Source organism: Prenolepis imparis, unplaced genomic scaffold (assembly GCF_030444845.1).
Source record: "Prenolepis imparis isolate NDT839.2.m4 unplaced genomic scaffold, iyPreImpa1.0 SCAF_68, whole genome shotgun sequence".
In the NCBI taxonomy this organism is placed as follows: domain Eukaryota; kingdom Metazoa; phylum Arthropoda; class Insecta; order Hymenoptera; family Formicidae; genus Prenolepis; species Prenolepis imparis.
This window is the reverse complement of record NW_028141226.1, coordinates 102,760-114,886: the sequence shown is the minus strand read 5'-3', so window position 1 is coordinate 114,886 and position 12,127 is coordinate 102,760. Positions and strand designations below refer to the sequence as shown.

At 27.9% G+C, this 12,127-nt stretch overlaps 1 long non-coding RNA gene across 2 annotated transcripts in view; it reads left to right on the top strand.

Moving 5' to 3' along the window:
• The first annotated feature begins 914 nt into the window (after positions 1-914).
• The window catches only part of LOC145947344 (uncharacterized), a 93,781-nt gene continuing 82,568 nt past the window's right edge, over positions 915-12,127 (top strand). Inside the window, exons 1-3 of one of the 2 annotated variants that reach the window (XR_014427149.1) lie at positions 915-1,126; positions 2,420-2,631; positions 5,805-6,050. This is a non-coding gene — a long non-coding RNA (uncharacterized LOC145947344). The remainder of the gene's footprint in view (positions 1,127-2,419; positions 2,632-5,804; positions 6,051-12,127) is intronic. The other variant, XR_014427150.1, reaches the window with a different exon arrangement.

Sequence of the window (12,127 nt, the reverse complement as noted above, 5' to 3'; positions counted from 1 at the left end):
TCGAAAACTACTTAATAAAAAGAGACTCACATATAGTGTTTTGAAAAGCTCTCGAGATAAGCTACAAGAATATGGAATGAAATATAAGTACTTCCATTTAAAAATTTCAAGGTCATTTTTATATGACCTTGACAACACTTCAAGGTCATACTAATAATACTATGTAATGCATTACTTGAAGCCCTACAACTTTTGTCTGAAACATTTTTGTCTGCCGCGCTCAGTTTTCGATATAATAGGGTGATACGGGTGGTCTGAGACACCCTGTATATATATATATATATATATATATATATATATATATATGTATATATTTCGATCTGACACATGACGCATACACGCACACGCACGCGCACATGTCATATAAAATAAAATTATGTATCTCTCAATGTATTCTTTGATTTTATTTAAATATGAAGAATTCTTTTAGGCTCTCAATATCAAATATATATATGAATATAGACTAGCTATAGAGCCGAACGCGGATGTCAGTGTATCAGTTATTATATAAATTGTCAGCAATTATTTACATTTATTTCAAATTAATCTGTTAATTTCTTAAATAATTAATTTTGTTTTGACTTTAATTTAATTTATTTTAATTTTACATTATATATTTATATATTATTGTTTTTGTTTTATTGTTTTACTATTAATTACCGTTTAATTATTTTAATCTTGTAAATAAAGTTTTTTATTCTATTTATCAAATCTTTAATATTTATAAATAAAAACATCGTAAAACCGTCGATGTCATGTCGCCAACTAATCAGGTTATATTAGAAAGAGACGGAACGTAACTTCATATTATTTGACTGTTTGCCTCTCACTCTACTCGTGCGGCTCCCCTTCCACTGCCAGCCATTCTATATGTCGATGTGTCCAACACAGTTGAGCATGGGCTAGCGGCAGCTGATTGTGAGTGCGGCCGAGCGTTTACGGAAACGGCCGAGATAACGAAATAGCAAGCGAGCCTGCGAGCAGCGAGCAAGAAAGTCAATCAGTGAAGTCAGTCACTCCGTGCGCGTCGTATTGTATAGATGGGAAGTTCGCATCCCGTAGAACGTGCGTAGAACGTCTAGTCGCCTAGTCTCAGCTGTCGATCGGTCTTGCCTCGTGGTAGCCAGTGAGTAATATTTTATTGTTTCTTATGTATGCATAAACTCTAGAAAATTACTTTTTTTATAAAAAAGGCACGCGTTAGTTAAACGAAATTGTTAATCGTTTCATCGTTATTTCTCTCGATTCGCCAAGCCTTTCTTCGTTCTCTCAAAAAGGTCAAAATCTAACAACAAACCGTTCCGAGATATTTCGACTTATCGTATTTACAAAATGATTTTTCGGCTTCGTGTTTTCGGTTGACATCGTTTATCGATAGGCTATTCTAAATTCCCGAAATTTTAATAATGTATTGTCAACGGATTCTTATACTGACAAACGTATATAACTATAAGAAAAGATAAACAATTGTTTAATTGATTTTCAAATGTTCTGGTATTGAACCTGCTATTCAACGGATTTAATTGAACTCGCCGTCTCCTTAGTTTGATGATAATGAGGTATTATGACTGCCTTCGCTTGTTTGGCACAAACTTAATTTGCATTTTACGACGAAATAATCGTTGCAGAAAGATAATTAATGCACAATTTTAATGGTTTGACCGTTTGGATTTTATTTTCAACAGATAAATTTAAAAGTTGATTACAGAAATAAATCAAATGTTGTCCTTGATATAAATAACATTGACATTCCTGAACCGTTGTTGACAATATTTTGCATTGAAATCTCGATTCGAACGACTGTATGTGATTATCATCGTTCTTCTCATTGTTATTAAACCTTGATTTGCTTTTTTTGGAAATATCGCTTAGAGATGCTCGTTCTAGAACTTGACATCGGCATTGCAAAAACTCAATTATAGTATCTGTCGTTAAATTTTCTAACATTTCAGTATGCTCTTCTTTGTGTCTTTTTGTTATGCTATTCAAATTCTTTTTCATTAAATTGCGGTAATTAAAAAAAACATTGAACATGTCGCTTGCAAATAACTCTTATTTCATTCTCGTAATATTTTCTTAACAATTCCCATACACCTACATAATTTTGATTGAAAATCTCAATTGACTATTTTATCACTAAGAGATTATTCCGAATAAGTCTTGGCAGTGTACCAACCAAAATTCGTGCCCCGTGCACAAATATTTAATCTCAACGAAAAATTAATTTTCGTTGGAATCGACGCATCAACATCCGCGTACGGCTCTTATAGCCAATTGATTTCTAAATATTTATATTGACTATTTTATATTTAAAATGTTCCGAAATTCAGTCTTGGCATCGTACCAAGCAAAATTCGGCTTTTCCGGCTAATTTATTATCTAATATATATTAATGATATATATTAATGATATATTGCAGATTTTGCACTGTAAGGCCAAAGGGGGCACGATATTGGTGCGCAGATTCGAGATGCGTAGTCGATTTTGCATCCCTTGGAAGTGATCGTGACGATCTTTATTTTGACAGCGTGTGCATGCTTATAACAAGGCGATTAAAACTGGACAGGTACACGAAGAAGGATGCTATCTGATGCTACATAATGTAAACAGAACAAATGTGACACCACCAATGTAAGTAGATTTCGTAAGATTCTATGTTTCAATCGTTCTTGTATCGGTATCACTTCTTTTACATGAGGTTTTTTTCGATATCTATTTGGAAATTAATAAAAATAGTAAAGTTATGCCAATAATATATCATTATAATGCTTATTAATTAGGGGAAAATATGCTAAATCGTACCGTTCGTTAAATCGTATCTCTACTGTATTTTGTAATCAGAGTTAAAATATTTTAATGTGTTAACGCTGTTGTATTGCAGCTAGCCTCCCTCGAATGCCGCAATGTTTGTTTTCTTCTCAAGCAATTCGTTACTGAGTTTATAAATTTATTTTGCGTGATTTTCATGTAATATTCGGCACCCCGTGCTTAAGCTATCACATTGAGAAAGATAAGCAATTAAACTTATTATTAAATCATTTTTTCATCTTATTTAATCCTATAATGGAACTGTTGAAAAATCGGCAAAAAGTTTCAAGATTATTTTTTTATTCACAAATTTTTATTCACAAGGCAAGTTCGGTAAAACGTACCACTAACTTTTTCCTATATCGTACTGCTATGATTTACTAAATTAATTTTTTTATTTAGGCATTGGTTTTTTTACTCTATATTTAGATAGACAATTGAAGAAAATGTTATCAAATTTTACAATTATATTGAGGTAATACTTATTTATATTTTTGTATGATACAAAAAATATTTTTGTTAAATTTTTTAAGAGAATTTATAATTATAAATATGACATTTTCTTATAGATATGTTTTGTTGCAGACTGAGAACTTTCGTAGAAAATAATACTTCATTTTTGTTAGAATATTTTAATTTTATTGTTAGAAGTATGATTTAAAAATTCATGGGTACAATTCAGCAAACCGGCGTATTGTAAATCGTATTAGATATTTTTTTTAATTTTTATTTTACGATATGAAACAATGATAAATTTGTGTTAATGTTGCGCGTATATCGTTGACAAAAAACCATAGTTTCAAATAAATAAAAAAATTTTGTCACTTTTTTGATAGTTTTATTGCAATTTTAATATTTACCTTTGGGAGTACGATTTAGCATACTTTGTCCTATATACACTCGACCATACAAACAAGAAAAACGGTACGTTTAAAAAAAGTAGTAAAAAAACTGTGAAAGTTCAAGAATTAAATACTCAGCTAATAATTATGATATCAAGGTGTTTAAAAAACGAAAATAAAGCTTGTCCTGAAGTGCTGCAAATCGTGCCGGGCATCTCGCGTAAACAAGTCCGAGTAGGATATTCACGGGGTTTTCGCCGTTTCGGCACTATTTCCTCGGGAATCGGAGGGTATCCATGAGGATTTCCCCGCATAAAAGAAAGAAAAGATAAAAAAAAAAAGCACATTCTAAAGAGAAAAGTTTGAATTTCAATTTTTTTTATCCCATTGAGCTACCTACATCAATTGATTCACACTGTGCAATTCAGGAAAGTGGACTTTCTATCAGTTTTGCAGGTTCTCACTCTGTCATTCGCCATTGTAAAACTAATCATTCCACGTAATGGCACTAAAATTTTCTCAAACTACAGACTTCAAGCTTTTTTTTTGTTTTTTAAACACCTCGATATTATAATTATTAGTTAAGTTATAAATTTTTAAACTTTTACAATTTTTTACTACTTTTCAAGTGTACAACTTTTTTGGCTGTATAGTTTATATTATATAATAACATTATTAAAATATAATATATTAATATATTAAAATAATCCTTTTCTAAAAAAGGCATGTAAAATCGATACTCGCATCCCAGCAAACCACAACATGTAACATAGACATGTATGTAATATTACACGACTGTCATGAATGTTACATGTAATATTACTTATACAGGTAAATGTTCTGGTACGGCTCTATGTCAGCAACTTTGAGATGTATTATTTATATGTTAAATATATTTCAAATGATATGTTACTGTAACATAACATAGACATATGTATTACATATGTTTTCATATTATGTAATGTAATATAAACGTATATATATTAGATATTTTCCTGTAATGCAATATAAAATAAATGTATATATTACATATTTCTATATGTCATGTAATATAACATAAATGTATATGTTATGTTTATGCAAAATATATATATAAAAATAAACATTTTCTATGTACTTATATTTTAATTTAAAATGTTATAAATATTTATTGTAGATAAAAGGATATCTTTATCTATAACAAATATTTATAAACATATTGAATTAAAATATAATAAGTAGATAGAAAAATAGTATTTATTTTTATCTGCGAAACAGTTAATTTTTAAAATAATTAAGTCATGTTTTTTTAATTTTAAATTCAAATACATATACATATAATATATATATATATAGCTATATATATTTTACATTCATATATCACGCACATATTTCAATAAACAATGTAATATTCATAATTATAAGAAAATATATTTCTTTATTTTTGTGATTATAGGTTCTAATATAATTTGTAGTACTTTTATATTTTAATATATTAAATATTTATATATTTTAATAATGTGTTAAATATAATATATTTATACATATACGGAGTGTCTCTAAACTGGCGATAAAGATTTTAATTATAAATTCTTTGTAATATTTTGAAGACAAAATTTCTAACACGAAAATGTCGAGGATATAGCATTTTTCAAATAGGAAAAGTTTAAAGATTATGAATTCTACAATAATTTCACTATTGCCAGTTACGATTCCATGAATCGGATGCTTTTGATAATAGTATTATTGTAAAAATATTCAAGATTTCATTAAAAATGTATTTCTGTTTCTCCGTAATGAATCATAAGAACAGTTAAAAACGTTTTTATTCCATAGTTTAATATATCGATATTGATATGTGTCAGTTGTCATATTTAGCTGTCTCCACGATGAAATTATAATCAATAAAAACAAAGTTATTTGACATGGAAGCACTTTTACCACTGATCATTTTGCTATCTCTGAGCACACAAAAGTCTAGCTCGTCATTCGTAATCTTTAAACTTTTATTATTTGAAAAATACTATAGCCCCGATATTTTCGTATTAGAATTTTTGTCTTGAAATATTACAAAGAATTTGTCATTAAAATCTTTATCGCCAGTTTAGGGACATCCTGTTTATATGTGTGTATATACTGTAAATAATAAAATATACTTATTTTACAAAATTGTAGGAGAGTTTAAGAAAAAAAACCGTTGGTATCTAAAATTGAACCTACCTTTAGAAAAGGACAAATCGACATTAACAACGTTAATCTGTAAAATGCGAACTAGATGAGGCAAATTCAGAAAGAATTTGGAGTATACCTATCCATTACAGACATAAAATCCTTCAGATATGAAAACGGTAATGACAGTATAGTGGTGATAATAGTGCTGTTACGAGATCATCGAAAATTGGAGGAACACAGCTGCCAACGGTGAGTAACATTCATGCAAATATATCTAACGTCGAATATATAAAGTTGCATGTAAAAGGACGTTGAAGTAATGGCTCGGATCTCAAACGAGATTTGTTTGATACTGAGATTTGTTTGATAGCTTGAACGGATTGATTTTGCATTCGCAAACGACAATGTCCCAAGTATTGTACATTGCGTTGTAATGAGAAACGATTGATAAATATTTATGTATTTTTTTAATTTTTAGAAGTAAATATTTCTCATCAAGTTAGGAAAATAAAATATTAAGTTTAACCCTTTCGCTACGGCTGAGCTAGACACAGTCTCTGCCACTTTATACACAGCCCTGCCACGGAACGCGCGTTATTGATAATCGAATGCGCGACTGATGTATGTTGCTTTGCACTAAATAACTTATTTATATTTATATTTATATTGAAATTTATTTAGTATATTACAAGTAATAATTAATTATGTTAGCGTGATTGTTTCTTTATACTATGCAATTCATCAAAATTGTGTAATATAAAATAATAGCTAATAAAATATAACATTTTTATTTATTTATATGCAATAAACAAGAAAGAATTACAATAATATAACATTAATACTCTTATAAAACTCTTACACACACACACACACACACACACACATTTATACACTACCGTCAGAAAGTTTAAGACCAAAAAAATTTGTTAATTTTATTTATTATTTCTTTCTAAAAAATAAAGCAAGCTATTTTTACTTTTATGGTGTTGTAATGATCTTCTAGCTATTAATAAAAAAAAGAAACAATCAGCGGAATATCATATTTTAACGTGTAAAAATAAATTATTCTTTCGAGGATCTTTATTTATTACTTTGGTCTTAAACTTTCTGACGGTAGTGTATACATATATATATATATATATATATATATATATATATATATAATCTTATATATATATATAAAAATTAATTATTTACATTAATAAAAATAAACAGATAATGCAATCCAAGTAAACAATAATATATAAATATTAATAGTTGTATTAAAGATAAATAAGATCTTTCTTAAAAAATTTATTAATTATTCGATTTGGTTTTATGTGAAACTGAATCCGCTCGATTTCAGCATTTTATACCACTATTTGAATTCGATGACGACTATTATTATTTAAAATAATTTTTAGCAATCGATAATGTTGTGCTTTGCCAACAATTTTCGGACCATCAATCTCATCAATGAAATCAATAACCTCTCTAAAAAAGATTTTAAAATCATCTTTTTACTTTTCAGAAAATTAAGAAATTTAAATATATATATACATATATTTACAGGATATCTCACCTTTGTACAACATTTTATTAGCGTATATGCTAGAAGTAAAATAGAATAAAAAATTCTAATACAAAAATGTTGAGGCTACAATAGTTTTTGAATTATAAACGATCAAAATTTGTCAATGATATAGCTTAGAACTCGCGCGTCCGTAAGTAAACATACACGCCTATCGATCTGTCATCTGTTATTGATTTTTTCAAGGTAGTGTGATATTGATTTTTCTGCACAGCTTATTTTATTTTAAAAATAATAAAACCAATAATAGATGACAAATCGGTACGCGTATACATGTGTAATTCAGTGCGTGTATATCATTGGCAAATTTTGATCGCTTATAACTCAAAAACTGTTGCAGCCTCAACATTTTTGTATTAGAATTTTTTATTCTATTTTTTACCTCTAGAACACACTAATAAAATATTGTACGGAGGTTGTGAGATACCTCCTATATGCACGCACACACACACACACTTATATACATTATATAAATAATGGATTAGAATTTATTAAATACTGAGATACAATATTTATTTTTTAAAAAGTAAAATGTGCAGATAAATAAATATAAATGCGTGTGTATTTTTTATTATATGAATTAAAATAAATAAAAAAGTTTACACAGTGGAATCCTCAAGTTTAATTGATTCTAACATCTCATCTATCGCAAAAGTAATCATCTCTATTTCATTATTTTTATTTGAAATAATAACATCTTGTTTATTATTCAACGTTCTATAAATTAACATGCAAGATATAAATATCAAACATTAAAATAGGTTGCATAAAATGATGTACAATATATAATTATAAAAATAAAATAAATAAAATATTATAAAAAAAATTAATATTAATAAATTAATAAATAAATTGATAAATAATCAATAATATTAAATAAATATTAATATTAATATTAATATTAATAAATAATTAATATTAATAAATTATTTAATTTTTATTTTAAAAATTAATAAATAAACAATAAATATGGACAGATAAACAACAATTGCCAAAAGTATCTTCTTTTAATGATCATTATTTTTCCTAAACCTTTTAAATTAATTTTAAATTAATTTTTTTATAAAATTATGTGTCAAATATTTAATTATATGTTGATTTAAACATATATATACATATATATATATATATATATATATATATGAATTGACAAAAAAAGAAAAGAAATATATCCTTTAGTATCAACTTTCCGTTCCTTTGATTTATCTAAAATAATTATATACATAGTATGTATTAATTAGCACTCATCACTTGAAAAATAAGTAACCGCTCATAAAAACATACAAACAGATAAATGTACAATATTATAAATCAAGAGACACAGTAGTGTTTCGCGCCAAGTCAGGCGTAGCGACGAGACGGACCGTGTATCTTTACGCAAGTCATTTATTTGAGAGTACCTCAGATTATTGGTCCTCAGTAACGGCTGAACCGATTGAGTTCTTGTTAAGTTTAATCAAAAACTTGGGATTAAATTATATAATAAAATGATCTTTATTATTACTCTATAAATATCATGAACGGAGATATCATCATGTAAAATATTGATGTTAGAATTTTTCATTAAAAAACGTCGGAAAAATTTACGACTAAACCGTTTGACAAGAGATGACATCAGTGACACTCGCGTATCGATTTTATGAATCGCGATCGTAATTCAATAACCTTTTTATTGTGTAAAAATGATGACAGATGCTTGATAGATGACAATGTGCTGTAGATTTTAAAATTACGTCTACATGAGTTGTTTATGTATTGTAAACAATTATTAATAATAAATATAAATACTGCACTTGGCGCCCTTTTTTTACATTTTTTTTTAAAAAAAGGTAAATTTTTAAGGATTATATTTGTTCACACATGTATAATAATATTCATATAATTGTATATATACAGGATGTTCCATTTTTTAATTAGAACAGGCTCATATCTCGAAATGATAAGGTTTTTAAAAAAATGTTTTAGACAAAAGTTATAGGGTTTCAAGGGGTATAGATAAGATGGTGTTATTAGTTTGACTTTGCATAGTCGTTTGAAGGTCATATAAAGATCACCTTCAATTTTTTTAAATGAAACTTCCTATTTTTTATTACATATACTTGTAGCTTATCTCGTGAGCTTTCCAAAACATTATAATAAAAAAATTTTTTTTTACTATTTTTCGAGTGACAGGAGCTTCAAAGTTACAGTATTTTGACAAAGAATACAACATATCTTATGAAACATTCAGTTTTCAATAATCTTATCTTAATATTTTTATATAGAATAATAAGATAAATCCATTGGTGTACAGAAAACACATTACTTTTAAGAAAAAATATAAGACTGCATATTGCGAGTTTTATACTTTTTCTTAAAAGCAACTATGTTTTCTTTACACCAATGAATTCGTCTTATTATTTCCCAGATAGCACATGATATTCTGAGAATATTCTGAGAATATTCTAAAAATGTCACGTCCGATATACGTAGGATATACTCCATATATATTATAATGTGCTCAGAATATACTCAGAATATTCCTATGTCCGCAGGAACATTGTTCTCAAGATATCCTCAGAATATCGTCAATGATATTTTTAGAATATTCTCAGAATATTCTAGGAAATATGCTAACAATATTCCCTAGTATATTCTAATATTCGACGTATATTCTCAGAATATCGTAGACGATATTCTGAAAATATCCAGAGAACAATGTAAGGGAGGACATCGGAATATCCTGAGTATCTTCTGAGTATATCCTATGTATATCAGACGTAAGATTATTTGAATATTCTCAGAATATATAATATATATAATTTTTTTCTAAATACCCTGAAAACATTAAAAAATTAGAATAATTACGAAGTTCATAATGTAGGTTTTATAATATTATATTATACTGTAAGTCAGTTTACAGTTTTATGTATAAAATTATTTAAAAATAATCTCTTAATAATTACATATCACATATAATTGCACTTCTTTAAATACTTTATATAATTTTGTACCAAGTAACGCGAACAAAAGTGACGAACAAAGGAATAAAAAATATATCACTCAAAAGTCCAGCGTTTAAAACATAAAATATTGAACTTTTTACTTTGTTATAACAGTCAAAGTAATTAAAACAAAAGAAAAAAACAAAAAATTAATTCTGCGCGTTTAGTGGAGCTTTTGAGCATCGCTCTTTGGCGTGAGCGAGCCAAATTTTGATTGGAGCTGACATTTCTTCCTCCATTAAGTTCTGGTAATGTTTTTTCAGCGCAGCTGAAACAATGTTATTTTAATAATCTAATTGATATATTTTAAATTATATATTAACTGCAAATTTTTACACTTCATAATTGATAATTCATAACTTACCAAGTATCACTTTGCATATCATTAGGTCTGAAAATACGTTTTTCTTCTTGCCCCCGACCCAGCTATAATAAATGGCAAGTTCGTTTGTAAATGTTTGTCGCATTATTTTTAAAGCGAAATTCTTCATATCGCGACCTCCTATGTTTGCCAACTCCTTAACCTGTTGTAACATAATGAATGTTATATATTTAAATAATCCTTATACACGCGCGCGCGCGCGCGCGTGTGTGTATGTGTGTGTGTATGTGTGTGTGTGTGTGTGTAAGGGCCACCGCATAAGCTTTTCCGTAACGCGTTACATTATGTTAAGTACTGACCTTAGATTTAAACTCGTACGTAATCTTAAACTTTAGTCAACGCACAAAGAAAATCGTTACGTTAAGTTACATTACGTTCCGGTCTACGGTAACGATTTTTTTTGTGCGTTGACTAAAGTTTAAGATTATGTACTTTAAGTCTAAGGTCAATACTTAACGTAACGTAACGCATTAAAGCTTGTGCGGTGGCCCTAATTTTAATTTTGTCTAAAAATGATTACTCCATATTTTGTGGGGGATTTATATTTACCAATTTTTTTCTATATTTCTCATCCTCCTTGAGCTTATGTTCCAATTCTTGTAGAGCCGCTTCATCTTTCAATGGAAGGTTGTACCAAATGTCGATGGTTTCGATTTCTTCGAGACTTTGAGGTTGGCGATTTTTTTGTTCCGAAATGCACTCGAATTTTTCTAGTATTTTCTTTTGCCCTTCTTTTAGAGCTGTCACTTGCAGATTCAGAGAAATTAATTTCCGAGCGATGAATCGGTAATATTCTATAGGATCTATAATGTATAGAAAATGTTAAATATTAGATAGAATAGAAAAAATTAATTATAATTTATTGTTGATTTTTTAACAACTCTTGTTAATCTCACCATTTGTTGAAGAACTGGTTGGTACGTTCAAGAATTTATCCGGGTACCCAAACTTTGTTCCTGCGTTTTTTAGGGACTGTATAGAATCGCCATGGAATAATTCTACGGATAAATAAATTAAATTTATTAATGAAATTAGAAATGTTCATTACATACTTATAGTGAGTTATTCTATCTTTATGAACGTTTAAAAAAAACTATAAAAACAAAATGGAATTTTTTTTAAATGTGATTTTTTCCTAAAATTTGGAATATTTTGAATTGCAAAAATATGTATTTTAAAATCAAATGAACCAAACACGAAAAAATCCTGAAATCGCACTACGCCGAGGATGCGAACTCTAATGATTGAGTTGAAATTAAGTATTAGTTCTGGTTTATTACATTCCTCTCTGGCACTACGGCGTAATGAGATTTGAGAGCTTTTCAACAATTGCTGTTACAGCCGAATGAAGAGTTTAATTTGATTTTAAAATGTGCATCTTTGTAGTTCA